This window comes from Macaca mulatta, chromosome 3, assembly GCF_049350105.2.
Source record: "Macaca mulatta isolate MMU2019108-1 chromosome 3, T2T-MMU8v2.0, whole genome shotgun sequence".
Lineage (NCBI taxonomy): Eukaryota > Metazoa > Chordata > Mammalia > Primates > Cercopithecidae > Macaca > Macaca mulatta.
In genome coordinates this window covers 17,180,010-17,192,517 of record NC_133408.1, presented here as the reverse complement: position 1 = coordinate 17,192,517, position 12,508 = coordinate 17,180,010, and positions in this window count along the sequence as shown.

Below are 12,508 nucleotides of genomic sequence, written 5' to 3'. Positions count from 1 at the left end.
TAGATACAAGAGAAGTGGGTCAGTGGATGGAAGCTGTTAATCGAGAATCTTGGCATCTGGTGTGTGTTGGTGGATGCCCTGAACTACAGACACAGGAAGTGGCAGGAACAAAGTGAGTTTCTTGGCAGAGTCTGGACACATGACAATGAGTAGAAGGGCCGCAATAGATTTGACAGTTGCTGAATCCACAGTTGGCTGGCTGGCAGCTGGTGGGTTTGTTACTGTTCTCTTGGCAGTTGTCCAGGAACCAGGTTGGAAACTGCTAAGTAAGCAGAGGGCACCTCTTCAGCTCACTCTTCTAGAGCAGAGAAAAGCAAATCAGGAAAAAAGAATGTAGCAATAACTACCCAAAGAGCAGGCGCTCTCATTTCCAAAGCAGCAGTTGCTGAAAGACATGAGTTTCAGAAGAGGTATAGAAGCTTTTTCAAATGTGCTCATCACCTTCTAAGCAAATTTCCTATATATCCTCACTGTTTTCTGGCAGTTCCATATACTCACTCACATCCAAATAGTTTGTTCGGACGTCCATGAAAATGCCCTCCAGCCTTCTTGTATAATTTTACTTATAATTTTAAATGTCCCAGCTATTAACTCTCATTCTTTTCATTATGTCCAGGAAATGTTCAGAATCATAACTAGCTGAGATGGAATTCCTTCTTTAGGATATGGTGCAAGAAAGAGGGGAACATAGGTGCTCTTCTCCACAGGTGGTGGATACAACATACCGAAGAATAGTGACTTGCAAAACAAAGATGACTTCTCATTCTTGAAGGTCTCACAGTTCTTTTTATCAGCAAAAAGAGAAAAAATGTATACAATGTGGTGGGTTTTTTATAAACTAAACTCTTCAAAATAAAATATTATCATTTATTCTAGGATTCTATACAGATTGTATCTCCATATAAATTCACCCATTTAAATAACATACTAGGCCAGTGTGGGGGCTTATGCCTGCAATGCCAGCACTTTGGGAGGCCAAGGTGGGCAGATCACCTGAGGTCAGGAGTTTGAGACCAGACTGACCAACATGATGAAACTCCATCTCTACTAAAAACACAAAAATTAGCTGGGCATGGTGGCGAGTGTCTGTAATTCCAGCTACTCCAGAGGCCAAGGCAGGAGAATTGCTTGAAGTTGGAAGGCAGAGGTTTCAGTGAGCAGAGACTGCACCATTGCATTCCAGCCAGGGCGACAAGAGTGAAACTCTGTCTCAAAAGCAAAAACAAACAAACCAAAACTAGCGTGTAAAATTCAAATTCATTGAAACCCTACCTGAAGTGAATTGGATTCCAAAGTCCTGAGAGATTTTTGCAAATGTTTTTATAGATCCTTGTGAGAACTAGAAAATTTACAAAGATTTGTTTGGAGGGTGCTCTTATTTCTGGTTTATTCTGATTTAGTTTATTATTTTATTAAAAAATAATCTATTGAAATCACAAGATATTTAAAAGATTTTTGATACATGTGTCCAAATCCACACCTGGACTACAGTGATGAGTATCTGGTTCCCCGCCTCCTCAACACCACTAAGTATTGTTAGCATATCTATTTTGACAGTTTGATGTGAAAGATAGTATTTAATTATTGAGCTAATAAGTATTCATTAGATGACTGGTGAGGCTTTCTATTTTGGTATATTTGTATTGATTATTTAGCTTCCTAGTTGTGGATCTTGATTGTCAGTTTTAATATCACTCAGTAAATGTATCTTTGATTTTAAAAAGAGATATTTTTCTTTAAAAAAAAGAAGAAAATAAACATTTTTAGAAAGAGTAGTTTTGAGGGATTTTGTATTGTCAAATAAAACTTTGCTTTGAAAAATATGGTGAATTTTTAGAAAAGAAAATAAAGCCTATTCCTGGCCTATCACTTAGAGGCTCATATTTAGAGAGTTGGAATTGGACCTAAGAACTTGATTTACTTTGAGGATACATCTCAAAGCCTGGTTAGAAATCCACTGGATGAGAAAATTCCACAGGCATTTGACAATCATCAAAGTTTCTGATTAGTATGCCTATAGAAAATTAAAACAAACTCATTGCATTCCAAAAGATCTAAGATAGAAACAATTTTCCATTGAAACTTCTTGGGGAAAGCTCTTACGCAACTTTGACCAAATATTTTCTTTTGCAGATCTCCCCCCGACACACATATATCAAACTTCTTCGACATTTGATAGATAGATTAGATTATACAGTGACACATTGGATTAAAGGTTTAGTAGTGTGTGGCTTCCATATGCCAAAGCATTAACATGGTAATTTTTCTAAATTGCTTGTTTATAGATGTAGAAGATTCAGTAAAATGAGTGTCCATGAAAATGAACTGTGGTCAGCCCCTAGAATAATGCTTAGTATATAACAGTAACTCAAAAGTATTTGTTGATTAAATGATGCTGAATGATGTGTTTGAAAATATAATTTTAAATAATGGTATTCAGCTGTGTTTCAGCAAACATAGTATGAGACTCCATCCCTGAGGAAAATTTTTTTTTTCTTTCAAGATTTCTCTCTCCCTGTCTTCCTTTTTCTTCTTTATTTTTGCCATTTCTTCACACTACTGGGAAGGAGACAGAAAGTATTTTGTTTTACTCACAGTTTCACCCCAATAATAAATAGAGTAATGAAGTGTAGGTCTCGTTATAGGAAACAAGGCAACGAGTATGCTTTAAAATATAGCAGTCTCTTTACCCTGTGGTTGAGAAAGTTCTGTAATCAATTCATAAATTTGTGTTACAGATATTTCTTGCAGGCCATCATCACCTCTAGAGATACAGCTCATGCTGACTTGACAATACCAGATATTTATCAACCAATAAGAATTTCATAAAGAAAATGGAAAGTGCTCTTCTATTTTCATGGAGAATGAAGGCTCATCAATACAACTGTCCCTGGAGCAAACAGGAACAGACAATTGTTATGTGTGGGCCACATAACATTTCCTTGTGTGGTCTTTTTTTGTCCACTGTATTGTTACATCTGATAATTGTCTATTTATATTGGGAGCCAGAGGTAGATTGCACTTGTATATGGAATTAAAAGGAACAGAAGAAGTGAAAAGGCAGCAAAATATTGTGTTTTTGTGTGTGTATCCTCTAAATTTGCCTCTGAAGTCATTGGTCTTGAGTGCCTACGTGAGGCTAAATTGCTCCTTGGAAGGTGCTATAAAAAATTCCTTATTAAGTACACTACATTTTTTTAGGTCATGGAAATAAAACAATTTTGACATTTGCAATAATGCTCTGATTTGAGTTTAGAAGAAAACATAGCCTGCAATTGATTTCGCTAACTGGAGTGTGGCCTATATTGCAAACCCTGTATCCTTCCTTTAATTTATAAATAATTAACTGCCAAGATATGCAAATACTAAAAATTTTTTTTTTTATTTTTTCTTCACAGAATAGTAATGTCTTTTGACTTTGGATGAAAAAATAAGATAATAGCAGAGGAAATACAAAGCTAAAACACCTGTGATCCAGTACAACTGTGAGTTAGAAAAGTACAAGTCAATGTCCATAATCAGCTTATTAAAACGAAGCAGGTGCATCAGAAATGATGACAGGTACTTGTGCATAAGAAAGTATGAGCTTCCATAATTGAACTTTCATCGCTCGATATCTTCATGTGGACCTACTTCATAGAATCATTTTAATGTGACTGTTTCTATCATAAAAGGGATATGTTATGTTTTGCTAAATAATTTTATCTACATGTTGTAATAGAGCTGGTCAATATAGATATAATTAAGAAGGCAAACCATAATTTATTCAATATTGCGTTAGTTCACAGAATAATTTTTAAAACTTGACACTTTATTGATTGTTCTGCAATGAGGCATTAAGTAATAATATGGTTTTTATTATTAACTTCAAATTTAGATAAACTTAACATGGGCTTTAAAGAATTTACTAAAGAGGATTAAATACATTTTTGAGGGGCCACACATTATCTGGTTAGATTAGATTACTATAGAAAGTAGCTTTGGATTCATTTTCTAATACTGAAAAGTTCCGGCATTTGGTTGAAAGATCTGTATATCAAATGTCCAATTTGCAGTCCTGTTAGTCTGGATTCAAGTGAAGAACCTTTATCAGAATGACATGGTCAATACTACACTGTCTATACAGAATGGTTGTTCCTCAGTTCACCCTTGTTGGGATATGAGCTTTGAAGGTTTCCTTTCAGTTCATCCTATAGCCTCTCACTAGTAGCACTTTCTGTATATGGCACATGATATAGGTGCCTTGTGTGCAGTAAATTGCCTGCTCATGTCGTGCCGGAGGCCTAGATGTCACATAAAGGGCATTCACCTACTTGAAAAAGGTTACTGCTTTCCATAGTATAAAAGTACTGGAGTATGCATAGGACATGAATGCTTTCAGTAATTCATGGGATTTTTCTTAATTAATGCTATCTATCAAGACAATTGTTAGACACCTCAGAGTATAAATAGCCACATAATTGTATTTTAAAAGTAGATCTCCAGTTTCATTGCCAGATATCTCTCAGCACAAACTAGATTAGTATGAGAACAACCTGCTTTTGTTTCAATGCACAAACCAAACTTTGAACATCTGCATTCCAAGTACAAAAAAGTCCATTGTAAATATGTCAGCAAGAATTAATATCATTAATGACATATGCTTATTTGATCAAAGGAATACATTAAAATATAAAGAGTAATTTCCTATGAAAAAACGTAATAAGACCAGTAAAAAGGAACAGAAATGTCCAAACAATTCAAGAGAAGAAAAGTGCTTAGACCTTGAACAAGGTCACAAACATTTAAGTACTGTCATGGTAATATATGTCTGAAAAGTTATAGAATTAAGAAAGTTTTATTTTATGTATTTCCTTTAAAACCTGCAATCAGGTTTACTCCGGTATCTTAATATATGTTTTGATAATTTGTTAAGCTTTAAAAAGTGAGTAAAATGTTTACAAGGTATTGGCTGAGGAACTTTGTGTTGAAAGTTAGTAAATATCAGTGTCAAATTTGAAAGATTTTGCATATTGCAAGGAAAAAGTAACTGTGCTTTCTTACTTGATTGTGAAGGGCACTTCCATACATCATCTCTATGATTTGAAGTGGACTATGCTTCTCCCTTCTATTGGTTTAAGAATTACACAGACTATATATACTTCTATCGCAACATAACTTAGAAGGATTTATTGAAAAGTTCAAAATATGCTGTTTTTGTTTTTATTCCATTGATGAGATAAATTCATGAATGGGAGTAACAGAATATATTAACACATCTAGAGAAAAAATATTGTTGCTTATCCCTGCATAGCTGCTGGTACATCACAGAGAGCAACAACAAAAATCCATAACCAGTGCTATGATTTGGATGTCTTCTCCAAAGCTCATGTTGAAATTTAACTGCCATTGCGATGCTCTTGGCAAGTGGAGGCTTTAAGTGGTGATTAAATGGCAGAGTCTTCATAAATAGATTAATCCTGTTATTTCATGAGTGGTTTAATTATCCAGGAGTGAGATCCTGGTAAAAGAATGAGTTCCCCAGGATACCCTTTCTCTGTCTCACAGGCTCCTTGGTTCCCTCCAATCATGTGATAGCTTTCACCATGTTTTCACACAGCAAGGGGATCCTTATCAGACACAAACCCTCTATCTGGAATTTCCAGACTCCATAGCTGAGAACTGATAAAAATTTCTACTGTTCATAATTTGCCCAGTCTGTAGATTTCTGTTACAGCAATAGAAAATGGACTAGGACTACCAGCCAAAATCTTAGGTCAGAGCCTAAAGTGACTCCAGTGAGACATTAGATGAATAGCTGATTAACAAATCCTAAAAATTATAATTGCAAGATTTAAAAAAGAATAATTTTATGAAAGAATAAGTCTTGTTATGTAACATGGACCACTTGGATCTTACTATCTAAGCAAGATGATGTAATTCATAGCAAGCAAAAATTAAATACTCATCTTTAATTAGAAGTCTATCTTGTTGAACTTACTCTACTTTTGGAAAACAACCAATGATGGCTAAATACATTTCAGACATAACTATTTGAGGCAACCCTGTTGCTGGCAAAGACTCTAATGTATTGAACACATTGGCAAACTCTCTGATCCTGCTCTTTCTTCACTCACTACCATCTAGCTGCACTGGGTTCCTTTTATTCTGCATTCTCCCCAAGTTCCTGCCTTTGATCTTGTTTTCCATGTCTAAAATGGTTGAATGCAGGGCACTCTCCTTTTAATATTTCTAGATACGATTCAAATGAAATTTTTGTTAATGCGAAAATATCCCAACCATGTTAAAATTAGCTAGCTCCCCTCTTTTTATAATATAATTTGTATCCCCTTCATACTGTTTTATATACTCTTATATTATCATATTTCTTTATCAATATTTATGATTTATTTTTTGTCATTCCCCCAGATTGAGTTATTATTGTATTTCCAGAATGTAGAAGAGGGCTTGACATATAATAGAAATTCCTTATTACTGACTGAGTGCTTATGCATGATGAAATTACTTCCAAGGATAAAAGTGGCATTTATCAAATTGTACAATGAATCACTGACTGAATTATCAATCTGAACTGTTTAAGTAGATTCCCCCAACCATTTCAGGGAACATAGTCCAAAAAAAAAGCAAAGAAAATGACTAGTTTAATGATTTAAATGATAAGTGGAACAATGAGTCGGTAGTCATGTCACTGCATATGTTTTAAATATTTCACTCCATGCTTTTCTTGCATGCATGACTTCTGACAAGGAGTCTATTGTAATTCTTGTCCCGTTTCTCTATAGATAAGGTATTTTTCCCCTGGCTTTTTTTTTTTTCAAGATTTCACATCATTTTTGTTTATCTGAAGTATGAATATGATATGCCTAGGTATAATAATCTTTTTGTTTTATTCTAAAATGCTGCTTGGTGTTCTGCGAGCTTCCTGAATATGTGGTTTGGTGTTTTTCATTAAAATTAGAAAGTTCTCAGTCATTACTGCTTCACAATCTTATTTCTTCTTCTTTTGACATTGAAGTTAAGAGTATATTATACGTTTTGAATTGTTCCATAGTTTTGGATGTCCTCTTCTGTGTTTTGGTGTTTGTTGTTGTTGTTTTCCTGTTTTTTTTTTTTAATCTTTGCATTTCAGTTTGGGAAGTTTCTATTGGCGTAGCCTCAAGTTCACTGATTCTGCCCTTCATCATGTCCAGTCTACTAACGAGACCATTAAAATAAGTACTGATTTATGTTGCAGTAATTTTTATTTCTAGCTTATTTAATTCATTCTTTAAATTTCTATCTGCTTTGATCTTGTTTTCCATGCTGCTTTGTCCTGCTTCCATTGTCCATCTCTCTTTATATGTTATTATATCTACTTTTCCCGTTAGAGCTCTAAATGTATTAATCAGAGTTATTTTAAGTTATGTCTGATGATTCCAATGTCTATATCATATTTGAGTCTGATGTGTATGCTTGCTTTTACTTTGGAGGCTGTGCTTTCATTGCCTTTTGGTGTGTTTTTTTGTTGAAAGTTGTGTTGTATTGAGTAGTAGGAACTGAGACAAATTGGCATTTAGTGTTAGATTTGAAATGATTCTGGCTAGAAGTTGGGCTGTGTTTAATATTTGCTGTAGCTGTAAGTGTCAGAGGATTCAGATTTCTCTAGTACCCTTAATTTTTGTCTACCCTCTTGGTTTTCAGCTGACCTAAGTACTCCTCCTTAGAGAGGATCTGCTTCATGGAGCCCTTTCAACTATAATCCATTGTTATTCAACTGGAGCCTTGCTGGTGCAGGCGGAAAGATGGAAGAGAGGGGAAGCATTTCATAATCTTATAATTAAACCTTAGTCTTTTATTGGACCTGTGTCCCTGAGCTGTGACCTTCACTGGTATTTCTTAGTCCTCTCTACTTAAGTGAGCCAGAAAAAGTAGTGGGGGTCTGGTGTGGAGAGGGAAAATACCATTTCCTTGAATTGAATAAGGTCCTGGTAAAGTCTTTTTTTCCTGAAGAGTAAGGATTTATTATGGAGGAGGTTCTGAGCATGCTTTTCTAGGATTATTCCTCCCTTTCTCTTGACAGAGTCATCGGGGCATCATCCTTGGATTTCTTCCATGAGAAACCTGTGGGATCCCTAGAGGCAAAACCCATGAAGTATATGAGGTATGAGGCATCCTTAAGACTGTGGCAGCTAGGAGGGTTTGATACACATGCTAGTACACAGTCAGCCTCCAGAAATTCCTCAAAATTTATGATTTAATTGTTCCTACCAGATGATGACTTCAGCAGCTTTTGCTCTAGGAAAGCGTACTCCAGATGTGACTCTAGACTCACCTGTCTCCCCAGATTTTGGAGTGGAATTTTGCCCTCCAGACTTAGCTCTTTGATGGGTTCAGGAAAAGTCATTGATTTTCAAGTTGCCCATTGCTTTCTTGTTGTAAGACAGGGGTGGTGACTCTTAAGCTCCTTACGGGTTGGAATTGAAACCAGAAATCCATACATTCCTTGAGTCATCATCCCTAATGGCATCACTTTAGTTAATTTCTGGAAAAATTCTTTAAGCAAAAATAAAGTTTCAGTGGAGAATGAAATTAATGTTTATACTGGCTAGTGACTATTCAGAGATAAATTTAGAGAGAAGACTCAGAATCCAAATTCTACCCTGAAAATGCCTGAATAATCTGTTAGACTAACTCTGTTTTTGTTTTTCTTATGTATGACTGATTTAAAGACTCTGATAATTATTCAGGTATATATGTTTACTTTTTCCTCAACCCATTTAGATCAAGATAAGGAAGAAGATGATTCTGTGTGTCTTTCTTATGTATTTGATATGTGGAGTCGGATCTTGAAATTAAGGAAAAATAGTGATGCTTCATAATTGCTTTTGATAGAGAATTATGCTTTCTTGATTAAAGTTCAGCTGAAAAGGGCAATGTATTATTTGAGCTTACAGTCTGACAAAAGGATGTCAGCTTTTGTAAAATCCAGTTTGAAAATGACTACATCCAGAAGGTTAATCACAAGGAACACAATGGTACTTGAATATTAATAAAGAATATTTAATTTTTTGTGAAAACAGGAGCCTAAAGACCTACCCTTCACTATTTTCATCATAGGAATAAAACCTATACAACTAGAAGGCAAAACATATCAGATAGTACATTGCCCTTTAATAAACAAATCTTTATATTACACTTGTAATGTAGTTTACTAGAGAAACATGGACTTTGAGAAAACTTAGAAATTAATCTCAGACAAGTAATTTACAATCTCTATGATTGTGGCTAAATTAAGAACAATTAGAGCTACTGTGCCAGATATTAAGGAAATTAAATTAATAAAATACTAAATCAGACATAGTTGGAACAGACAATTATCACACACGAACGAAGGTATAGCTATTAGCAGGTCCTGTCTAGTCACGGGATATTGGATACAGAACTTTCCTTAATTCTTAGCTCTCAGACTTGTAAGCTGCAGGGAAATGAGAAGCAAACATTTGTTTCCCTCAGATTCAGGAAAGATAGCATAGATTAAAACTTCAAAGGAAAAAATGTGAATTTCTCATCACCATCCAATCAAAAGACAATCTACTGTCATTCAAATCAATAAACATTTACAGAAAGCCTAGGCATGGTACTGCCACAAAGGCAGCTTTCAAAGGGCTTAAAGTCCAGAGGAGAGATTATAAATGCAAATAAAACAATACAAAATAAAACATGTTAGTGATGTAACAATAGATAATTTGTCAACAGAACAGAATAGGGTCTAGAAACAGACCCATCCATTTAAAGATAATGTATTTATGAAAAAAAGGACACAGAATTGCAGAGTAGTAGAAAAAGGAGGGTGTTTTAGGAAATGATGCTGATTCAACTAAAATTTTGGCCCCTAACTCACACCACACACACACACACACCATTCATCGATGGTGTATTTAAATGTTGAAAACAAAACAAAAAAATTTCTAAAGTTAATATTTTTGTTAATTTGGGGTAAACAAAGATTTCTTTAAAAGGATGATAAAAGTACTAACTATAAACAGAAAATCAATAAATTAGACTCATTTCTATTAATCTAAATACACCATTAAGGGAGTAAAAGACAGGGAATAATATGGAAGAAGTTATGCAAAATATGTACAACCAACAAAGAGTTAATATCTAGACCATGTATACTATTCCAATCCGAAAGACAGACAAACCTACTAAAAATAGGGACAAATGACATTAATGTTACTTCACACACACAAAAATGTAAATGGCCAAGAAACAAAAAACATTGTCTTAAAAAACTGCTCAATTCAATAGACCATCAAGAAAATTAAAAATAACACAAACATTTGTTATTTTTGTTCTCACTAGAAATGCTAAACATAAATAGGCTGACAACTTCACGTGTTGGTGAGGGTGTAGAACAACTGGAATTCTCATACTCTGATAGTAGAAGTCAATATTAGCAAAACTGCAAGGCATAACTTTGTTTTTTTTGGTGGTGTTGTTGTTGTTTTTTTTTTTTTGAGACAGACTCTCACTCTGTCGCCCCCGCTGGAGTGCAGTGGCCGGATCTCAGCTCACTGCAAGCTCTGCCTCCCGGGTTCACGCCATTCTCCTGCCTCAGCCTCCCATGTAGCTGGGACTACAGGCGCCCGCCACCTCGCCCGGCTAATTTTTTGTATTTTTTTAGTAGAGACGGGGTTTCACCGTGTTAGCCAGGATGGTCTCGATCTCCTGACCTCGTGATCCGCCCATCTCGGCCTCCCAAAGTGCTGGGATTACAGGCTTGAGCCACCGCGCCCGGCCTAAGGCATAACTTTGTAATGGTATAAAACAGAGTTGAACAAGCACATCCTACATAACTTAATTCCACCCTTACACATATTGCCAAATAGAAATATCTCCAGAAGTGTATTAAAATATAGTACAAGTATACAAGAACATTCTGTACGTTAATTCTAATAGATCCAAACTAGAAACAACCTAAATGCTCATCAACAAAATAATGTATAAAAAAATTTTGGTGTTGTAAACTTGAATATTCGACACATAAAAAAATAAAAAGTCTACTGGTACATGTAACAATATGGAAATATCTCACAAACATAATATTTAGTTCAAAAAGACAGAGAGCAATGGGTAGATACTTTATAATTTCATGTTACAGTTCAAGAACATTCAAAAATTGTTATGTATGTTATATGTTAATGAAAACCTCATTTCAAATGATGCCAAAATAACAGTTCAACAAGATTAACAACAGACATATGGCTGAGATAAAAGGCAGGCTGAGCCAATGTGTGATTAGGGTGAGGGGCACAGAGAGGGGCAGGGAAAGGGTGCAAAAAATAAGGGGATACAGAATTCACAAATTCAAAATATCCAGGAGAGCAAGCAAATAAGGGAAATGATGAACCAGAATGAAATTAACAACAGCGGCATGATCATGATAGTAAGTGGAACTGGCATTCTACTTCATTGTCAGGAAGTCTCTAGGACAAGATGGAACTGAGAACCACAAGTGCGTGTCTTGTCTAAAAGGAACAGCTGAGAGTTAGCACCTGCCAATCACTTTTTTACACAGCGATACAGCTTCTAGCTTTTCTAGCTATTCCAGTTCCTCAAAAAGGTAAATATTCATGCCTTTACAACTTTATTTTAATTTGTGAAGTACATACCCACACACATTTTAGGTTGAGTGAGAGAAAAAAACGTATCTTTAATTGTTACATGTCCCACAGCACATAACTTCTGATAAATTCTGCCATAGTTCAGGACTGTTTTGTTCACCTCAGTATCTTTTGTGCGAGCATAGAGTATGCAAGCCATACATTTGTTTCTGAATAAATCAAAAGATTAATTAATGAACTCAGACTGGATTTTTTAAAAGCGAGTATGCATTTTAAAACAGAGCTGAAGAACATACTGCTCTCAAGGATGACATATGCAAAAGGCTGGATGATTGTAAAAAGCATGTGTTTGGGGACCTATGTGTAAGTCAGGATTGCACGAGCTTAGTTTTCTTATTTGCAATATTGAGCAAAAGAGGATGAAGCCAGAGAGGTGTGGGAGAGAAAGACAGTGGGGGAAACTAGATGTCATGTTAAGGGGTTTGAATATTTATCTTATGGGAATAGATTATAGAAAGCCATCAAAGGCATAAGCAGAAACGTGGTTAGGTTTGCAATTAGAAAGAACATTCTGGTGGAATTGCGTTCAGTAAGATAGAGAGATAAGAGACATCATTCCTAATTTTTCCTTTTCAAAACAACTTTCCCCAAGGACTTTTAGGGTCTCTCAAGTACATAGCATCAGAAGTCTAAAAAGCAGCTTAAGGAATATACCATCACACAATCCCTCTACTGTCAGGTAAGATTATATGGTTGAGTATCACTTGTCCAATTCAGTCATCTTGCAAGAAATTGACGTTGGTCATTTCTGTGTTAAAACTAAGTCATGAAACACAAACCACTGAACCACATTCTTAATTCGGACTTAATCTCATTTATTACAGTGCATATCAAATACATTC